The following is a 22,826-nucleotide window of genomic DNA, read 5'->3' on the forward strand; positions in this document are numbered from 1 at the left end:
AAATATGTATAGTTAGGAAGAAATGTCAAACTTCAGTGTTTATCTTCTAACCATAGATATAGCCAGATACTGCGTATTTTCAGGAAACTAAAGAGAGTGGAGAACCATTTAATAAAAATTAATATTAAACAAGTCCATGGTGAAAAAGTAACTCCACTAGTCCAGACAGCCCTTCACAGCTTCGACCTACTAATACATTTCTTGCATTTGCAACAAAGATAACAGGCCTGTTAATAGAAATAGACTGGCTTTTGAAAGATAAAATGGACAATGTCACACAAATAAAGTGGCAAAGGATTCATAACTATTTACCTCTATATTTCACAAGAATTTAATTTCTGCCCATTCCAATTTTCTAATACTTGTCCTACAAAAATAGCAACCCATCAGTCACAAGCAGGCATAATTACAAAATACAACTGGAGACTTTTCAGAGGAACTGGCAAGAACCGAGGTGCAAAAAAACCCAAAAAAACACATGCCTCAATTTTGTGGTATCACCACAGTTTCTCCATATAAATAAATAGCAAACTAAGTATTATTCCTGCCAATTTCATAGTTTCATTCTCACAACAGGTTCAGAAAGGATGACAAAGSAGTGACAACAAATTCTTAAGAACGCAAAGCTGTACTGCAAGGCTTTTCCTAAATCAATTTAATATTCTAGTCAATCCACATACACCAAAAACTGAAGTTACAARAATCAGAGAAGCTGGCAACAATAAAATAAAATGAGAAAGGGCTTTTGAAATCAGTGAATTTTGACAGTCTGCACAGTCACTGTAGGCATTCTGCAGCATTCATTGATATGACAGTGGAAGGTGATGACTTGCCCTTATCRCAAACAGGCAGCAGCCTGAAGTCATACAGACAAAGCAGAAATACTATTTTGCCCAAGACTTAAAATCTTCAAACASGAAGACAACTTTTTTCAAACTGACAAGATCCCATATTGGTATAACTCTGAATATTTTTCTAGCTGAAGTATTCCTTTCAGTATAAACCTTATTACGTTGAGGCAAGTTGCATGTCTCAATCTCATTTGCGTTGGCAAGAATTCCCCTACTCATTGATGGGGAGTGAAAAAAACATTCCAGAGAGCTGCCATTGGCTCTGCACTGAAGAAACATAAGCTTCAGTTTGGCCGTTCTTCTGGSCAGTTTCAACAGGAAGGAAGACTGTAGCTCCATCAACTCTGCTAACACCATTAGGTGGTACTCTAAGATATTCTCTTGTCACAGGGGAACTAATGGCAATCAAAACCCATAAGTAATCAAGTAAAAWCAATATAATAAACACAACAAAGAAAACAAGAAAGAAACCACAGCCTAAGCTTTATCTTGAAAATTTTTATCTGCCAGCCTAGAATCTGAACGTGAAAGAGAAATTAGCAACTACTGTGTTCCAAAGCCTATCCAAAATGTGCATTTGAAAGAAAGAGAACACCTACACACTAGTTTTAATTTACTCATCTTCAAATGAAGCTTCATATTCATTAATATATTTGAATAGATTTTTGTAACCATTCAAGGTTACAAAAGGGGCAAACTCTAGGCCACCTCAAATAACGTTCCTTTGCAGTACACAGGTGAAAAATGAGTATCTTTGTAAAACAACTGTTATACTATCCTATTTTAACTGCATTTTTCCTTAACTGTCAACAGGTCCTGCACCTTTTCTAAACAATTCTCCCAATCTTTCGCTCTTTCCATAGCTAACGTAACTCATTGTACTTACCCATTAGTCACACTTTTACAAGTTTCGATGGGACCTGAATTTCCCACTGCACTGCAAAACAGGACTACAACATTTAAAGATCTGAAAACCTTAGAAAAACTAGCCATTTTTATTGACAAAGAGAAGACTGTTAGGATTCTTGCAGGCACCTGCTGAAAGCATTTAAGACTCCTTGATTATGTCCAGATGAGAAGAAAAATTATTGTTACCATTTCAACTAGTTTCTGTTCTACTTTTTGAAGGGCTAGCTTTTAATTTGCACCATTTCAGTATTTCAGTTGGCGACCCTGTGAACAGCTGCAGTGTCACAGTGGGTCAGGATGAATCCTTGAACTGGTCTTCCTGCTTATCTAAGAACACCACTCTTAGGTCTACACTTTCATGTGGGGCTTTAGTCATTCACAATACCAGCATAATTAATTYTTATTTCTTCTCTATATCTATTCTCCCATTTCTTCTACCGTACCTCAGTTTTGTAGAAAAACCTATTTGCAGGCTCATATTAAAACTACATCAGTGAACTGAGGGAAAGGTTGGCAAATCCATACCTTGTCACTGTTGTAGCAGAAAACCCTCTGAGTGTGAAGTTATACGAAACTATCAAACTGATCTAACAGCTCCTCAGCACTCAGGAGTTAGTACTGCCCCACAAGATCAGTTAAATAGCAACGTGGTTAATTTTCTAACCACCCATACATAAACTGACCTGGCTTACAGACACAAGAGACCAATACAAGGCACCAGCTGCTTGTGTCAGTGAAATCAATCTTCCCTGTTCAGTCACAGCAAAATATCGGACTGGCCCCTGATGCTTACAAACACTTGTGTTCTTCCATTTTTTGCTTTAAACGTATCTCAAAGTAATTTGGTTATATTAGTCCAAGAGTAAGTCATTTATGCAAAAATGAGCAAAAGAGCAAAAGCATTCCTTTCATGACAGCAGAAGCATATTTTTGTATCAATAAACGAAAACTACTCACTCAACACTGARCCTCTTCCAGAAAAATAACACCATTTGGCACACATAATGGCAACTATATAGTATGCTAGTATATATACTAGCAACCTCTGTATGCAAACTGCTGCCTTATGGAAGGATGACACTCTTTCATTCATTCAAAATAATGCAGCCATGCTGGTACTTTTCCCAGCTTTGACAAGACCATTATCATCAGAATTGTGAAGACACCACATTGTCAAACTGGTATTTTTCCTCCTGTATATGTATATATACATATACTTTTTCCTCCATACTGTATATGTATGAAAGCACTACTGGGAGAAACCATATTTTCCTTTTGGTCTGGAAACCACAGGGGTTTCCAGCCCCACACAGGGGCAGAAAGAGAAACAAATAAGTATTTTCTCTGAACCTTGCTGCTTAACACATCACCTACTAGACTCAAGACACTGGAAAGAACACGAATTCCCACAATCCAAACAACAGTTTTCACCTGCTGGTTACAATTTATTTTATTCTTCTTCACCAGATATAGTGGAAGAGGAACCAAAACAGTGTCGCACTTTACGCATGGAAAAGAAAATCAAAATGTGCTTCTTGTAGAGGTACAAAACCGAATCCTTTAGCAACCTTTTTTTGCGCATATAATCATACTAACTTTTAACTCAGGTACACAACAAAATAAATTATATTGCTTAAGAAATTGCTCATGGTTAAATTTTCCTTGTATTCAACTCATTTTCCAAAGAACTAAAAAGTTCTCATTCTGAGTGAAGCCCCAAGTGTAACTACCACAGRTGTGATCCAATGTGATAACCTTCAATTCTCAGCTTTGATACACCGACCTCCACTCTACACAGCCACCAATGAATACAAGCTAGTGAGGGTCTCAAGTAATTCCAAAACTCTTGTATGTATTTTCCAGACGAATATGAAAAGTCATGTCAAAGCATCACTAAATGAATTACAGCTATCAAAGGCAGTTTTAATTAATTTTTGAAGATCAGAACAATTCAAATATGCCTGGAGAACAAATGGGTCTAATAAATGAAAGATAACAAAAATACTTCATTAAATGTCTCTGTCTAATCCAATATYTGTAAACAAATTTATTATTCATGAGACTGCAAACTCTTCTAGGACTGATTATTTAATAAATATTGGTATAGTGCCTTGCACAAAAGGGCCTAATCCAGGTTAAGCTCCACTCAATACAATACAATAATCAGGTATAGGCAGTAATTCCAGCAAGTGAGTTTTAAATGTACACCTTTGTGCATACAAAATAATCTTATCCCCGTTTACCAAAGACAAGAGTAGCATTTAAACAAAAAAAAAGGGAGCAAGATACCCAATTTTTAATCTGAAACAATTTCATAAGCAATATAAAACATACTGCCTTGTACTTATCAACCTAGAATGCCTCTTTAAGCACACTTTTGCTGAGCCCCTGGAGACTGCCTGTTCCTAGGCTTAAAGCTGCTAAACTTAAGGCTTTTTAAGAAAGATAACCTAACATTCCCTTCAAAAAACCAAACTCTTGATCAGTAAATGAGAAGTTGCAATTTGAACCAGCTGAATGAATTGGAAGAAATCCAAGTACAGAGCTCATAAACTTTTTTTCTGTCATTCTCTCAGGAAAGCCTAAATGAAGCAGAGGCAAACTTAGCAATAATACTATAAAAAGGAGACAAAATGAGAACGAAATGACGAGTGCTGAATTGGTCTCCTAAGACAAGTATCCAAGAAAGTACAGAACAAAAAAAGAATGACAAAGTGAAGTATAAACAAGAGGGCACTAATTCCTCAGCTATAAAGTATAAAACATCATGCCTAGGCAAGGTAAAGGAGGAGGATATGAATGACCAGATTTCCTCTTTTCTAGCTCACCTACAAATATGATAGGGTGGTGGTTGGAGGACACATTCTGCATGGCACAGATTTTTCAAAGAGTAAAGAAAAAATAAACAGAAAAAATAAACAGAAAAAAAACAAACAGAAAAAACTAGGAATGCTGCAAAAAGGCAGAAGAGTATTAAAACAGACCTGTAGCATGGCACAGACAGGGAGGGAAGACTTCAGTTCTTGAGAATTTAAACACAATACACATTGACAAGGGATACAACTACAGACCACACTGTACAACTTTTTTTTTATTGTGTGGGGTTTTTTTCCTATATATAGGTGAAACAGATAATTTTCTTCTACCTGGGGAAATCAGGCATAGGACTCAGAGATGGAAAGACTTTACTACATTCCTAGCCTTCAGTACAAAACAGAAATCGATTTCTAAAACCCAAACAGCTTCAGGAAAAGAGATGATTTATCTGAATGTACATGTCTGCCCCTGCTTCTGAGGCATCAGATCAGTTAAGTAATGTCTGTGGGGTAATTAAATTTTGAAACTTACTGCATTTTTTTAATTACTTTACTCTGTTAAAAAGGACATTCTTAGGACACATTGATAAACAGCGAGAGATTTTCACACACAGTGCAATTTCCTTTGAAAAATGCATTCTAAAGCCCTAGCTTTGATAGTCTCTAAGAGTAAGGCCCTTAACATATTTATGCTTGATCTTTCTACAAGTCACTTATGAAAACTGATAACAGCAAAGCATATTCTTGAACAATAAAAACAGGATGCAGCAAATTAAAAGGTTGCTGTTAAAGATTATTTCCCATCCGCCAGTGTTTTCTTGTCCATTTCTACTAGCACTATGGACAAAATAGAGGTGTACCAGACAAATACTTCAAGACTCAAAAAACTCCCTAAAATCTGTAGTCTGTAATAGATCAGCATTAAAAAGCAACTAATTCCATGGATACTAAAACAATTTGATACTACTATGGCTCATCTTCACAAATAAATCAGTTAGACCTGGGAGTACATCAAATACATCATTGCATGCAACAGCCCACAGAGACAAGACTGAATTATACCATTAGCATGCAACAAACATCTAAGTCACATTATCTAAAGAAACTAATGATAAATGAGGTAACAATGAAATAATGCTTTTGATAGTGTATTCTGAGAAAAACAGGTATGTCTTATGAACTTTTATAACTCCTCCCTTACTCATGCACATTCTTGCCCYGTGCTGCTTCATGCACTGTGTCAGTCTGGGCACTCTCGTTGAATGAGACCTACAAGCAGACACAGCACAAGAGACTCTGTAATGTGTGGAAGCAGTATCRCCAAACATCTTTGGTTTTGGGTTTGCTTTGTTTTGTTTTTTTAAATTCAGTCTTTATCTTCTCAAKAACCTATTTTTATGTGATATTTGTTTAGGGCACTGTCCCATAAATGGCAAAACTAATAAAGTCCCATTTCCTAAAGATTTTCTTTCTGTCTCAGCCATGCCCCCATGTTCCAATTAGTCACATTCCACCTCTATCCCAGATGCCTATTATCTTACTGCTCTCTTTCAAGAACTAGCCACAATATACTTAACCTCTCATATCTTTTAACTAGTGACTAAAGGAAAGAGTACTGCACTTCATGCCTGGTTCTTATCCCACAGACAACTGGTAGCTAAATASAGGTAACGGCTAAATTCATGCAAAACGTTCCCCTAAAGAGATGCTCTTAATGAAGTCATCAACTTTAACAAGTTGAACTTTTGTTCAATGTTACTATATTGTAAAATCTTTGAGACCTTTCCCTTTGGCTAATTTCTTTGCTGAAAAATAGCTGATGAGCTCAAATACTGAGATACAAGGTTAAAGRAAATATAATCGCTCAGGATTTGTAATTTTAGAAAATCAAATTAAAGACAGTTTATACACTACACAAATATGCAAAACAGCAACTATTTCTTAAAAAAAAAAAAAACCCACAGAAAATAGGTGCATGTCAACATCTTATCCATACGAGAACAGCTGGTTCTGAACTCCCAAATTGCAAAAATCTATTTTCTAGCATGTCCAGTTAATTGAGGTTTTTAAAAGAAACTGCATTTATGAGTTTTGTTTGTCCTTTTATTAAGTATTTGCATCCTCTGGTCATTTTCAAGTGCATTTTAAAGKATGTATAAAAGTTTCACAGATAAAAAGGGTTTTACAAATTTTGTGAAAACTGGCAGCCTTGTAGAAAAAAATAATTAAAATTCATGCTTTCAATGAGAGCAAAAGCAGGTGGAATTCTGCCTTCTCCACTGGCAGCCCCAAAGACCAGTACCCCATAGCACCAGAATCGATAAATTTTGGAACAAGCATAAGATACTTTGCATTTAAGTGCTAATCCACCCTAAGTTAATCATCGAAGCAGTGAGCATATAAAGTGGCTTTGTCCCACTTTTGGTAAATTCTAGCAAACTTAATATCATGACTAATAGGTGCCCAGTCAGTTCTGGTTGCTTAGGTCATTTTTTAATTTTTTTTAAAAATTCATATATACAACCTACAGTTTCTTCTGCCACTGAGTATTCCTAAATTAATKCTTTTCTAAACATCAAAGGGAGCACAAGGTTTAAATCCATGCTGATACACAGACTTTTAAATAGTGGAGAAATGAAATTCTGTTCATAGTATAAGCAGGATCTGAATGAGTTTTAAACCACCCATCATTAAAGACAGTGAAATCTGATCTTCATCTGTGCTCAAAATAGGAAAGAGCTACACATTTTGCATATTGCTACAAAAGTTGATTCCACACAACATTTTTCTAAGAGTATAATGCACATTTTAAACAAAAAAAAAAAGTCTTTTTCTGGTAAAATTCTCTGACTAGATATTAACTTATAATTCATTTAGCACATTGCCAAATTATGCTTGACTTCTTGCAACCAATGAAAAGTCTAATACATTCTAAAAATATTAACTATTTAACTACATCTTAAATGAACCTATGGCAACAAGAATATCCCAAGTGATGTCAATAATTCAGCAACAGTCATGTTCCAAGAATATTGGATACTACACACTAACTTCACAGATCTCTTAGCTTTACTTATGTCAAGCTATTTCACTTGGTTTCATTAGAATCCGATTACTACCAGTTAAGAAACACCATCTAAAGTACCGAGAAAACTTAGCAAACAACTGYACAGAGTTTGGAGTAATTGAGATTGAGAGTTGAGCTTGGTGATCAGTTCAGTAAAAWTGAATCCCTAATTCTACTATAATTAGGACTAAGATCTACAAAATCTTCTGTCGGGGAAAGCATCAATATTACATCAGTGATTTTTTGGTTGGTATTCTCAAGAGAGGGTGAAACTGAAAAAATTACTATACTGAAAAAGCCCTGATGACATTGAGAAGTTTATTAAAATATATTATCCAATTGTAAATCTGACAGCTTTCTTGCTTTCACATTTGCATGTAAATAGATTGAATCCAAACCAGACCAGGTTGTTAAGCAGGGATCAAGATGCCTTAAGGCATCCAGCAGCACTTTTCCTCCTTGACACAGAGAGCGCACACTTGCCCATTTAYACAACTTACTATGCCATTAAAGCAAGAAAAACCTAACTTGAATCATTGAATACGTTTGTGGTAAAAAAGTTAACTTTCATTTCAAACATTTAAATATTTGAGTTTAGAATACAGCTTTAAAGAAATCCAGTTCTGAATCACTGGAATTTTTGTTCTGTTTCYTGTAAAAGCACCAACAGCAACATTGTTCAGCATTCCGCTTACAACAGTTCAGAAAAGATCWGCCTGATCCTGCAGTCCTAAATTTACAGTCATTTCATAAACTTGAGGTCACRTCTGACCAACTTATTTCTTCCAGTGTTTCCAAGCATGGAGATCATGATAAGAAAGCAGCATTTACAACAAGATGAACAGTAACTTAGTTTTATGTTTCAAAGTACATTCTCACAAAGAAATAGCTTGCCAATAGCTCTTTAAACTGCCCAGCAAAAAAAAAAAAAAAAGTTTGCTGAGAATAATCTCTTCAACAGATGACAGGTTTAGTTCTACAAGGCTTGAAAAACATACCAGTTACCTATAGCACCAAAAACCTCACAAAACAACACAAGACACTGGCTTTCAAAGGAATGCCACGGTGAAGAAAAGCACTATCTTCTTCCATTCTGTCCCTGCTGCAAATAGAGAAGTTCCTACCAGGACATTTGTCATASGAAGAGTATCCATTTTCAATAATTCTATTATTGTATCAGCAGATACAAAGGAAAGCAGTAGAACCCTTTGACTTCTCTGATACTGAGAAAGATAATGGTTTACATTTCACAAGGTYTTGAAAAGCTGGCATAAACAAAGGTAGCATAGCACAGCATAGCAAGATGGCACTGCCCCCACACGTAATTATAGGGATAACGCTTTATCAAACATCTCTTAAACATAAAATTGGGATGACCAATTTTGATCAATGAGCACCTCCCCCAATCTTTCCTTACCTCTTCCACTTTGCAGGCTCTCCTACGAAGCAACATGAGAAAAACCCCCCAGGTCTTCTCAGTTTTTTTTTCTCAGTCTCTCACAAGAAATTGCGACTCAACTCAGGGTCCACTCGGTTGCAGCATAAGTCAAGGTACTATCTACAGATAAGCAACCCCAAGTTTAACATGTATATAGCAGTCACAAATGACTAAAATTTTCATTTAAAATGGAGAGCAAAACTCACGAAGCTGATGACATGTCTCTCCTAATGTGTCAGTGGAACTTCCCTCTCGCCAAAAACAGTGTAGGTAAAGAACAAATAATTGAAATATGTACATGAAACACAAAGGCCTAGTTATCTAGCATATCAATAGCTAAGCTGAAAATTATTCTTGATTTCAGCAAATTGTGGCCTATTGTGAATATAAAGCTAGTGATATAATGTCATTAGCCCTCCTTATAAAGTAGGGCATGTAAAGTAACATTTTAGTAAAATTATTATATGAACTGATTTGAACATTCTAAGAGAAAGATTCTGACTGACTTAAATTGATGTTTAGACGACATGTTAGATTACTGAAAATTATATATGGCACCATTTTCAGCATTCTACAGGTGAACTTCAGAAACTTCTATATTGACAGATACCCTAAACTTATGAACACTAGAAAACCATACCTGAAACCCACTCCGTGCTAAGAAGCATCCCTTTGAAATACCCTTTTTATATATGTGCTTACTATCATTAATGCAGAAACACCCACATATCTTGGGCACAAACCAGCCACCAGGCACAGCACAAAGAACTGCCCCAAAGCCTTGCTACATTTAACAGGACTGAGCATTCAGACTTTCATACGAGCCTTTCAATGAATGAGAGTACTACACATATCTGCACAGCGTTCCCACGTCTCTCAGAGAGACAAAGTAGAAAAAGGAAAGAAAATGAGAAACAGTATGCATCTCCTCTCAGCAAAACCCCTCTTATCAGAATCATTTCAAGAATTTGTACTCGACAATTAAATTGACTCGAAAAATGGAAAACGACGACCCAAATATACTATATATGGAATCAAGCCCAGCCAGCCCCCGCAAAAACACGGAGCACCAAAAAAACACGGAGCACCAAAAACTCGCACCTCAGACAACTCGGGTACTTATCCTCAAATGGCGGAGTCTCGCCCAAAGCACTCACACCTGTCACCTGCCAGGCGCYGGGCCAGMCACTGTCTCTCTCCCTCCCTCCCGYAGCCAGGCGAGCCTGCTGGCAGCTCCCGCCCCTCCCCGGGCCGCCGAAGCCCCCCGAACCCTGCCCGCGCCGGGAAGCTCCAGCGACTCGCGAAGGAAAGTAAGTTTCCATCTCTTGCTGGACGCCCCGCTGCGCGGCGGCTTTCCTTCCCTTCCCGTCCCTGCTCTCCCACCCCGCCCCAGCACGAGCGGGGTGCCGGGACTGCTCCCTCCCCGCGCACAGGCCTTCCCTGCCTTCCGGCCCCTGCCGGCCTCCCGCGCTTCTCCCTGCAGCCCCCCGGCGTTGGGACCAGGAAACCGGCCCGGGGAATCGCCACCAGGCCCGCCTCGGCGGGGTCAGCCTTACCCTGCTGCCTCTTCTCCTCCTCCTCCTCCGCCTCCTCCTCCTCCGCCGCCTCCCCCACCACCACGGCAGCAGCCGCCGCCACTACCGCCGCCACTACCGCCACCAGCGTCGCCGCCGCCTCCGCTCGGCAGGGGGGACCCCGCCGACCCGACCCGCTCCGCAGCCTCCCGCCGCCGCCGTTCCGCTCCGGGGGGGGGAGGAGGCGGAGGAGGAAGAAGGAGGAGGAAGGAAGGCAGGGGGTCCGTGCTGCCGCGGCGGCGGGCGCGGTGGGATGGGAGTGTGTGAGGGTGTGTGTGCGGTGGCTGTGGCGGCGCCGCTCCCGCTCAGCCGGAGCCGCCGCTGGGGCCGCGCGCCGCTCTCGGCCCCCTCCCCCCGCGCTCGCTGCGCTCCGAATCAAAATAGAGCCACAATATGGCGGCGGCGGTCCCAGCATCGCGAGACCGCGCCGCGAGCGCTAACGGGGATGCGCGGCGCGCCAATGGGCGCCGGGGCGGGGAGGAGGGAGAGAGAGGAGGAGGGAGAGAGAGGAGGAGGGAGAGAGAGGAGGAGGATGGGGGCGCGGGGCGGAGCTTTCACAGGCACCGCCACTGGGCGGGGCGGGGGTGGGACCGGGGGCACCGCCTCAGCGCGCCCGGGACACCCGCGGGACACCGAGGGGACACCCGCGGGGCACCGGGATGCACGGGAGCTCACAGCGGCCCCTTCCTGCCCTGCCACCACTGCTCCGCCGGGCCCGGCAACAGAGGAGGGAGAGGGAAAAGCAGGGTGGCGGGTTGGTGGGCTGCCCACCTGGAAAGCAACAAGGGTCTGTAAGGGCTGAGGAAAGACGGGCAGCTGCAATGGGGGGGGAAAGAACCATAAGAAAATCAATATTAATTGGAAAAAACACCCGCACAGTTTATATCCAAAACGGCTGTTCCGGGGAAATTGCTGGACGTTYTCTGTCAGAAATATCAGCTCTTCCTCCACATTTCTCCATATTTTACACGGAGTACGTGATTTCCATCATTTCTCTGAGGTAGAGCTCCAACTGATTATGTCCCCAAAATGCTGCCAGGCCAGCAGGACCCGGGACGCTGGTGAATACCTTTTCCTCTTTCAGCTCCACCAACACCTGCGGAAGGGGTCGTTGGCCCCGTCCACGACAGGCATCCTTAGTTTTAGTGGAGCATCCAAGTAGGTCTTGATATTTCTGTGATTAGGGAAGTTTCATCTTAAATGAAAAGACAACTTTCTCATGATTTTGTAAAATCCTCCCGTAAATCAGTTGGGTTTTGGGAGTGTAATACCTTACACTACCGACTCCTTACTCTTCCTATATTTCCTTTCTTCTTGCAACTCTTGAATTCTCTTCCTTCCTTCCTGCAGTGAACAYGTGCTGCCCGTGTCGTCTAACAATAGACAGTCCATCCATCCATTCTTCTGTCATCTTCCTCGGAAAAATACTGTCAGGCACAGAAATAATTTTAAAGTAATCTTTATGATCTATAGCAGAGGGAAACTGTCTGAAACCCTGCAACCCAGAATAGGACCTGGCAAGGAATGGGACATGCTGAAGCTTTCAGCTTTCCCCATACAGTGGGACTGAGCTGGAATCAATAGAAAGATTTTCTTTGCCACCTCAGCTCTCAGAGGCACCAGTGATTTTCAGAACACTTCAGTGTGTGAAAGGTACAACAAAATGGCCCGGCCATAATAATCTCAAACCTGAAAATGATCCATTGGATTGTCCATTTCTGTGGTATGAGGAGAGAGAGCTGTACTTTCTTTGCAAGACCTCAGTATTAGACTGTCCAATTAATACTTGCAACAGTGAATGACATAAATTAAAAAAAAAAAAAAAAAGTAGGCANAAAAAAAAAAAAAAAAAAAGTAGGCAGTAGAGGCAGGAACTAAATTACGTGTGACAATTTAGGCTAAGTGTTCTATTACAAGAAATCAATTCAAATTTTCTATTGAAACAATGGATATTTACAGAAATTATTGCAAATGCATTTTTGAAATGAAAGCATTAACAAGTGGAAAAAAATCCCTCTCAATTGCATCTGATTAAAGCTTAGTTAAAGTTTTAGTTAGTTTAGTTAAAATTCCAAGGGAAGAAATTGCAAGGACTGACTGCTTAGAGCAGGCAGGGAGAGAATGCAACACCTAGGAGTCTAATAGTTGTTATCCTGTGAGGGGAAAAAAAAAAAGAAAAAAGGGGAAGAGGGTTTTTTTCCCCTCACAAAATGAGGAAATATGTGGGGGGAGGGGGGGGGGGCTGTATACACTTTCCAGTAAGAATCAGTGATTTTCAGAAGCTGTGACAGAAGTCTGCAATTCTTTCATACATCAACAGCAGGGAGTATGAAATGCATCTGTCCAAAGCTCATTACTCAGCCTATCTTGTGGGAAGCTTATACAGGATTGAGAGTCACTGAAATTTGTTTGTTTGTTGTAAACAAAGCAGTATTTCCCTAAACTGAGACAAAAATACAGTCTGTGACAAAAATAAATGATGGGGCGTCTAGAAGGAAGATGCAGTGGGAACATCACATCACAGCTGTACCAGGGGTTACCCCACTCTAAGTGTCCATGCACATTAACCAAACCCTTCTCTTTTGACCTGTACTGCAGACAATTTGTGGTCTGCTCAAACACCCTGCTATTCATGTCTTCCAGCACAATTGTTTCAAACTTTTTTAAGCCATTCCTGACCTTTCAGGCAGATAGGATAACATACTTACATTAATATGTTTTTTGCACAAGAAACTGAGTTTATTTTCCTAAGTTAAATACTAAGTTAAATATTTGACCCTTTTGCCTACAGTTGTTAAAACAGGGATTTACCACAGGAAAGTGAGACCACCTCTCACTGTGTTGAGTATTTTCTGCAATGCTTAAGCACTGGGATCATGTGAGTGAACAGCATCATCCTTTAACCCCSCTTCCAGGCTCCCCACACCACATCTATGTCTGAGCCCATTGCCAATGTTGCTCTTCCCTCCTCTGTAGCAGCTTATTTTGAATTAGCTTTTAGCACCTTTCTAAAATCAAAGGGCAACTATTTAGGAAATGAGTTTTTTTGCACTGAGATTCAGAAATGAATTCTTTTCCTATGTATCTGAAACAAAAACTAGGCACATCTAATAATAAATTCTGTGTGTAACTCTTACCATGGTGCAAATCAAAGTTCAGTCACCGGTGAGGCACAGGAATCAGAGCCTTGCCTCTTTCCCTGAAGATTTAACAGATTGCCCAGCTTTCTGCCATAGAAGAAATGAGTTAATATTTTTAAAATGTTTTTTAAAACTTTATCAGACCATTTATATTTTTCCCTGCTAGAAAATGAAATTTTAAATAGGATTGGGAATTATTCTAAACATATTATACAGGAAAGCTCTTTCTACAAAGTACAATCCATTTCATCTACTTGCTACTGATATTTCTGATGCTGAAGTTTTCTGAGAGTGCTCTTTAAAAATGATAAGAGGATGAGTCCAGTTAAAATCCACAACAATTGGCATAATTATTTCTGGAATTGAGTTTAAAAGTCATCTTCCCCAGAGGAAAAAGGTAGCACTGGCAGCTTTAAAGACATTTTTGCATTTGACATTCAGCAGGCAATTCATTTTTCATTCTTCTAGATAGGAGGTTTGTCAATCCTCCTATTGGGATGGTAACAAAAACAGAAGTAGCATTCATTGGCCAAGGACAGTTGCTTCAAGCTCCCAGTCTGAGATTGCAACCACGACTTTTCCTACAAAAGCAATTAGAATTTAAATTAATAACATGACAAGGAAATACAGAAATTCACCTTATTTCGCAAGAAATTTCACGCATTGTATTTTCTCCCATTCCATGTGGAAACTATCAGTTCTGTGCAGTTATGAAAAGCTGGTGTGCCCTGTTTTTCCTTCCAATGTGCAGAACACAAACATCTCCTGTTATTACTGTTGAGGCTCGCCCCTTTTTCAGGTTGTTGCTGTCCTTTCTTCCAAGATAGCACCAGCTTTTTCACTTCCTAACAGTTCATCTATTTAGCAGTAAAGCGCAAACATGACATGTGAGATAAGGATGTGATTAAGAGGTGCCGTAGTTGTTCTAGCAGCCTCACAAGATTTGGATAAGGCCTTTGCTGAAGGAAAATCCATTCAGATTTTGAGGACAGCCAGCCTACCCAGGCTTTTCAATTGTAAAAGCATAGTGACCTGTGTTACAGTGGAGCATTATTGTAGTCTAAGTATTAAGCTGACATACAGAAACAGTGTGTTCTGGGTGACTTGGAAAGATTTTTTTTAATACATTAAAAAACCCACACTGTTTATACTGATCATGAGTGACTTAGGAGAATATTTACACTTGAAGGAAAATACTTTGTCTACCCAAAGCAGTTCTGAAGTTTTTTCAATAATTGTTTTAAAACTGGGAAAAATGGCCATATTAAATCAATCTTTTGAGTAAGAAGAGAAAAGTGCATCCTTACAGATTTTTCAGTGTTCTGAAAAAGAGAATTAAAAACGTGTGAATAAAAGTTCATATATGTTCATATGACATACAGTTGAGTCAATATGTACAAACCTTTTTTATTAAACTATTTTATGATAATTCAGTGACATAGAATATAAAATGCCAAGACCATTTGAAGCTTCAAAATACTTCAGGAGAAACACAGATTATGTTTCTTTCCTATACTTTGTGGGAAATGGAGTAGAAAGTAATGATAAAAATTTATTTCCACTTTTCTAAAGATTTATATAATACTGATATATAGCTGCTGCATGTCTCTAGGATCTTGATCAGCAAGACACYTTTGCTCTCTTGCTAAAGTCCATCTTTATTTGAATACCTTTCAATCACTCGCTTAAACTTTATGCTGTGTTGAAACCTGAGACTAAGAATGGTTTTAAGTGTTTCTGGACAGGTATTACTTGCTGAGTTGAGAAAGGAAAACCACCTTGAAGTCCAAACAAATGACTTCCCTGTTCCAGATACAAATCAGGCATGAATATTTTCATAGTAAAAACCCTTGCAGAATGTGTTACAGCTCTTTCTTTTTCTAGCTACTGATTTTAACCTCTTCTGTCTCACTGACTTCAGCCAAATCTCTTTCCTTTACACATTTTGTAAATGTTAGAAGTGAGTGCAAACTTCAATACACTTAATCTTATTATATATGTTAGCACACAAGGTGTAATAATTATATTGTGTCTAAATTTCCCTAAATGTGCAGGAGGCTGTTGGTAGGTAGCTAGTACATTTTAAAACATAACCCAAAGTACTCTCTAAACCTAAATGTTTCATGGTATTAGATTTCTCCGTCTTCTTCTGGACTTCTGCTCCACTGCTGTAATTACCTTATCACCCAATAATAAAACTCTCTTGTGCCTGCTATTAAGTAAAATTAAAGCTTAGTACAAATTCTCTGCATTCTTCTCTTCAGCTGCAGTACTTGACAGCTTGCATAGTACAAATGAAACACACAAAGCCTTTGAGCCATCCCACATTTAAAAAAAAGGCAACTCAGGGCTGTCTAATGCTAATATTTACTAGAATGAGTCAATTTTGAAGAAGAAGGGTACTGGATCCCTCCTTTCTGTGGAAAACTTACTGGTGTTACAAAATAAAATCAGTCATGTGAGCTTCTATATGCACTTTACCAGTTTGTTTCCTTCTGGTCTCATGCAAGCCCTTGTAAGGAGAAGACAGCTCKGATTCCAGGTCCACTGTGACTTAGGTCAGTCTGAGATTGCCAGCAGGAGTGAAAATTGCGGGAGTACATTTCACTACATAACCAGTTGTCCTCTAGCTACTCCATCAGGATCCTCAAGTTCCTGTTCTACTTGTGTGACTTTCGCGTTCCAAATTAAGCTACGTTTCAATCATAATTCCTCATGATTTTACCTTTCCTGTGGGAAAAGATCACTTGTGTGCACCCAAATGTTTCAGTATCACAGAGCAAAATATTAAGAAATACTAAACTTCCAAATCATCAGCTCATTAACATTAAGAAAGCTTATATCTTTGCCAAGGTAAAATTCTCGCTACAACTGGGAGAACCAATGCAGAAAATAAGACAGTCATTTTGAAAACAATCACCTACCACTGTGGCTCTTTTCAGCTACTACAAAGTCMTGTAGAGGTAGAAGAGGAAATGGAGGCAAATTTGTTAGGACATGCATGACATACAAGCTTAAAGCAATGCATTAATGTCCGAAAATTTTGCTGTTCACTTGTTGGTGTTTTTTTTTGTCTCAAGATCTTCTATGAATAACAAAATACTTTAGAACTCCACAAAACTCTGTTCTTCCTTCAGGAGGGCATCCATTCTGCAAAATATACACAGACCTCTAAATCATAACCCAGAAACTATAACCCCAACTAAGCCAAACACAAATTTGTACTTAGATTTAGGCATAGGAAAGTTCTGTTGGCTTTACTCAACTCACTTAAAATTAAGCATATGTTTTAACACTTTACTGGATTAGAGCCCATGTCAGCAAAATAAATTTCTTGGGAAGAAGTAATAAAATTGTCCCCTCCCTTGCAGTGAGGGACAGCAGAGCCATTCACAGTTATAGAAGCTTTAAAACACTAGCTGGTATTTACATATTTAGAAAAGAAATCAGACGTTAAACAAAACATTTTAGGTGGCAAACGAATTACTCTGCTACAGAAGCTTTTTTTTTTTTTTTCTCATTTGAAGAAAAACATTTTTTGCATTCTTGCATCCCTGAAAGCAAATTAATTTGCACATCAAGGAAAGAAGGCTTTGCAAGAACAGATTTCAAAAGCATTTTTTCCCACTGTTTAGTAACAGCCCGGCTGTTCCAGATAATACCATTGCATTCCCTCTAGAATGGGACAGACAGGAGGCCAAGCTTTTTAAACACATTACATACATGCACCTGAATTTGGTCATTCAAGTGAATATCATTGCATATATGCTATAAATATCAGCTAACTAATTCTCTTGTGTGCATTGTGCACTCGTGTATTCATTTTTAATGCTAAGAACCTCCCTGAATAATTGATGTTATAGCTCCATCCTTTAAAAACAAATCTTCATTTATATAATTTGCAAAATCAGAAGGAATACAATTCTATCAGATTATGTCCATGTTAATTTTAATTTTTCCAGCAAAAGTTTTCTGTTGCTAACAACAGTGGGGAAAAGTATGAATTCTAGTGTAGCTATGGCTCATTTGGCATTTAAAGCACAGGACTGTCTGTAACTGTTCAGAACTGCTCTGTTTTGTGTGAGGGGCCACACACCCTTCAGGAAACATAGACCAGGGAGGGGCAGTGATAGAGTTGCCCTCTATCCAATGAGGCAACACTTAGGATGAATCGAGCTCTGTCTTGGGTGGATGATGAACAAGAGGTGTTGGGTTTAAAGAGCAGACGGGTAAGGGTGACATTGTATGGGTGTTTGCTGCAGACCATCTGATCATGGGAAGGAAGTAGATGAGGCCTTTTGCAGACAGCTGGAAGCAGCCACAGAGTCACAGGCATTGGTTCTTGTGTGGGACTTCAACCGCCCTGACATCTGCTGGAGGAACAACACGGCAAAGCACAAACAATCCAGGAGGTTTCTGGAAAAGCATTGGCCACAACTTCCTGATGCAGGTGGTGGAGGAAAAAATGAGTAATGGTGAGCTGTTTGACCATGTACCAACAAATAGGGAAGGCTTTGTTGCAGATGTGAGGGTTGGGGGCAGCCCTGGCTACAGCAGCCATGAGATTCTGTATCATGCATGGAGAAAGAAAGGCAGCAAATAAGAATATAACTATACACTTCAGGAGAGCTAACTTTCAGCRACCTTTTTGAAAGAATCCCATGGGAACCCGGTCCTGCAGGGAAGAAGGTTCCGAGAGAGCTAGTGAATATTCAAGCACCACTTCCTCCACACTCAAGAACAGTGTATCCCTGCTCGCAAGGATCACAGAATCATACATGCTGGAAAAGACTTCCTGGATCATTGAGTCCCACTGTTAACCTATCACTCTCAAGTCCAGAATTAAATAAGCACCATTATCTTCACATTTTTTGTACTTCAAGGGATGGTGTTGCTTCCCTGGGCAGCCTGTTCCAATGCTTGATCACCCTTTCACTGAAGAATAATATCCAATTTGAATTTCTTAATACCCAATTTGAATGTCCATTGGTGCAACTTGAAGCCATTTCCTCTTGTCCTATCAGTTGTTACCTGGGAGGTCAACCTCCACCTGTCTACAGCCTAATTAAAGGTAGTTGTAAAGTGTGATGAACCTTCATTTCTCAAAAATAAACAATACCAGCTCCCTCAGCTGCTCCTCATAGGTCTTGTGCTCCAGATCCTTCACCAGCTTCATTTGCAGAAACTGAAACATAGGAAGTTCCACCTGAAGATGAGGAAGAACTTCCTTACTATGCAGTTGACCATGGACTGGAGCAGATTGTCCAGAGAGGTTGTGGAGTCGCCCTCCTGGTAATATTCCATAATGTCTGGACACAGTCCTGTGCCATGTGCTCTGGGATGACCCTGCTTGAGCAGGAGAGGTTGGACCAGATGACCCAATGTGGTTCCTTCCAGCCTGATCCATTCTGTGATTCTGCATATTGAGGCAGCAGTGGTCAMAACAGGACTCTGCATTAATACTTTGGCTCTTCCCAGCAGCAGTGGAGCTGTACCAGCAACCCTCACTAATAACCCTTGCACAGAAAATGTGTTAAACTTCCACAATAAGTGCCATCTATTCCTTTATCATTGCTACCCACYTGAATCAGCAGGCAATGCATGTGCATTGTATTTTAGGCCTTTTCAAAGGGAAAAACCTTCTTTCAAAAGACATCATAATTTGTTTTCAAATTAGCTCTTTTACTGATCTTTAGTAGCTCTCTCCTTACAGCCAATCTTCCAATGGAGCAAGGTTGCTCAGTGCACAGCCTGCACGTCTTTGTGCTCATTCTGCATTCCCAGCTACAGCCCCAAAACCCATTGAACAGTTTCAATGGGTTTTCACATTTCCAGTTCAGATTTTTTTTAGAAAATAAGTATCTGGGCTGACAGTAGCATCTTTACAAAAGGGAAGAATGAAGATTCATCTCGCCTTACCCTTATAACACATGAGAGAATCCACTGGAAACACCAGCCTTGAGACCAAGGCAAAACAAGTTTCCTTACTCCACTGTTAATAAATTCCTGATTTGACTGAATTTCATAGCTCAGGATCCACAGTCTCTTTTCATGTCTTACTTRCATGGCCCACTGCTCAGTGAAGACCTAGTCATGGTCCCAGTGTCCTACAGAACAAACAATAAACACTAAATTTATTGACTGCATTGAAACTTAGGAGATAACAGATGGTAAGAAAAATATTTCCAAAGAAAAGTTTTCTCCAGTAATCCTTACAGGCAGTTATGGCACTCTATCTAGTAAGGTTTGTAAAAAAAACAAACCAAAACCCAAACTATTCTTCCTACCTTGTATGTCAGAGGTTACCTTTTCTTCAAAATTCACCTCTTTACCAACTCTTCTGAAGTCCTGTGTTGATATCTGCACTGACATATACAGATACCACTAATTTGGTTAAAGTTTTTAATGTTTTTTGAAATTGCACACTTCTAGTAAACCCCAGTGCCTCCTGTTCAGCTGGAAAACAAGCACCGTGGAATCCATAATGTCATGAATAATAATGTGACATATGAGTCACATCTCAATTCTCCTGTATGGCTGTTATCTGCTACAGATGGGTAGGAAACCTGACCACAAATTGGAATTGTGCAGGTTTTGTGTTGGGACAGGACTGCAAAGAAGCCTTAGCACTCACCTACACATTAACTGAGAATACAGCAGAAAGGAAAATTTGATTCATTGGCAGTAGCAGCAATGTGGGGACTAAGTCAAGCTGGTCAGCCAAGCTGAGATGTGGTGACCTGTAAAAGAAACCAGTCCCAGGGACCAGACTAAGGTATGAGGTGGCCAGAATGACAGTTCAGGTGCASCAACAGTTAACTCAGCACTGTGTGTTTAAAAGAGTTGTAGTAATGGAACCATAAAAACTCCCACCAATTGACATCTCAGTTTGAGAGCTTCCTAATGTATTACATATTTTAAAGTTTAATCATCAGCCCTTCTCCAAGCAAAACTCCTACTCATTTCAGTTAATCTTTGTCAGAATCAGTCCAAGTGGTTGGTAAGAGTCAGAAGTTAAAGTAAAAATAAGTTTCTAATCACAGAAAAGAAGTTCTGAAATTGTCTTCCAGCMGTAATGGTGAGTGAAAACTAGTTAAAAAATGTAATAAAATGTTATAAACATGTATTATTGCAGCTTTATGAAACTATGTGCAATGAACCATACAGGTCTCATCTGGTTCAATTTCCTAACTACCAAAATTCAATACAGAGTAGTAATCTGAAATTTGTACATCCATTGAACAGTTACTGATTAAAATAATTGTCATTAAATATTTGTTTTACTGAGACCATCATCCTCAGAAAAAAAGACAAAGTTTTGAACCACTGTTAGTAAGTTTTTTGTAAGTAGTTTTCCAGCTTGATTACAAATACTTGATGGCAAACAGCATAAATAAGCTTTTTTTCTAATTTGGAAAGTTTCAGTTTAATTTTTAGAAGCAATATTTCTATCAAGAACTCTTCCTACAGTATTTTGCATACATTTTTGTTTTGGATAAGGAAGGCAATGCATGTATTAAATTGCCAAAGAAACTGTCCATTTTTAAAGCAATAAGTATTCAAGTAATTAGTGTGTTTCAAGTATGATTAGTACTCATAAGAACTTTGGGATTTTACTAATCAGTACTTTTATATCTAAGCCATCTTCTATGCATCAGCTTACATAGGAGAGAAGAAACCCCAAGATAAAATACAAGAAAGAACTTGGAAAAAAAGTAGGTTTTTATTTTTATTTTTATTATGTTTATCCTAACCCTGAAAATAAACCAAAGGAAGATCACAACAAAATAAAAACAGTTGGGGAAAACAGTTAAGAGATGGTGCTAAAATGCTTCAGATGAGACTCAAGGTAACTGTATAAAGAACAAGTAACACGTGTACTGCACAAGAGCTGAGTTTTAAAATGTCTTAAGTCAAGATTGTCAAAATAATTGGTTTCCTTTTAGTTGTTCAGCTGTGACAAAATATTAATTTAATGTGTCCAACTTTTAGTTTAAGAATATATGTCAATAATTTTAAATCATGATTGCATCTAATTTAATCTACAGCCTTTCTCATACCTGCAGTATAAGTAAATTTGTGTTTTGCAGTTTAGATAATGCAGCTTCAAAAAAAGAGTTACACAGACCACATGGCCATGTAACTGGGCAATTTAACTACAAGTTCTCTCTGTTTCTTTGATGTATGATAAATTATAAAGTATATATATATATATATATGTTCACCCTGATGCAATGTAGAAATGTAGATGGAAGGAGTAAAACGTTGTAACACGTGTAATTTTTTGTTGAAATGAAAAAACATCTAGCCATAGATGATGTAATAAAATAATAGTGTACAATGTTAAAATACCACGCATTGCAATAGAGGAGTTTGGCTATTGGCTAAAGCAATTGGCTTCCAGATAGCACACCTACGTTTCCTGTAAGGTGTTTTGCACTGCAGTTGTCTCTCAAATATGGAGAACTCTTTCATGGACAAAGTGAAATAAAATACATGTTTTTCATATAGATTTGTAAGAATTCCTAGAGGAACAGTAAAAATAATTGAAACCGCAATAATTTGATAAAACTTCCAAGAAAAAGCTCTGTATATTACATTGGAAAATACTCTTAGCAGTGTTGTGGTGGCACTACTTCTACGCACTAGAAATTAGGCTGAAAATAGCTATTGAAATATAGAAGAGTTGCAGGATCTGTATCAGTTTACGTCTTCTTCATATAATCCAGTGCCCTGCCTCTAAATATGCAGCTCAGATAATCACTGTGTTTAAATGTACTCTTAAAACATTTTGCTGAGCAAAGCTCCAGTGTCACTGTAATGTWGCTAGCAGAGATAGCCAGGTAACCAGAACAGAAAGTAGGCATTGAGTTTGCATAGCTTTTAGCTTTGTACTTAAAGGAAAATATCACTAGTTTAAAAAAACCCACCTTGTTTAAAAAACAGTTTTTATATTAAGAGGCCTCCTTACTGTGTTTTCTAAACAAAAAATGAACTTTTTAAATGCCTCAAAAGTCGGCAGTACTATGAA

At 38.9% G+C, this 22,826-nt stretch overlaps 1 protein-coding gene across 2 annotated transcripts in view; it reads right to left on the reverse strand.

Annotated features, from left to right (window-relative positions):
- The window catches only part of TAB2 (TGF-beta activated kinase 1 (MAP3K7) binding protein 2), a 60,800-nt gene extending 50,076 nt beyond the window's left edge, over nucleotides 1–10,724 (reverse strand). The window contains exon 1 of one of the 2 annotated variants that reach the window (XM_057363989.1): nucleotides 10,638–10,724. The gene's annotated coding sequence lies outside the window, so the exon portion shown is untranslated. Of the gene's footprint in view, nucleotides 1–9,060; nucleotides 9,202–10,637 lie in introns of those variants that run through there. The other variant, XM_057363990.1, reaches the window with a different exon arrangement.
- Nucleotides 10,725–22,826: the final 12,102 nt, after the last annotated feature.

This window comes from Malurus melanocephalus, unplaced genomic scaffold (genome assembly GCF_030028575.1).
Source record: "Malurus melanocephalus ecotype Western Australia unplaced genomic scaffold, MMel_1.1 scaffold_33, whole genome shotgun sequence".
Classification (NCBI taxonomy): domain Eukaryota; kingdom Metazoa; phylum Chordata; class Aves; order Passeriformes; family Maluridae; genus Malurus; species Malurus melanocephalus.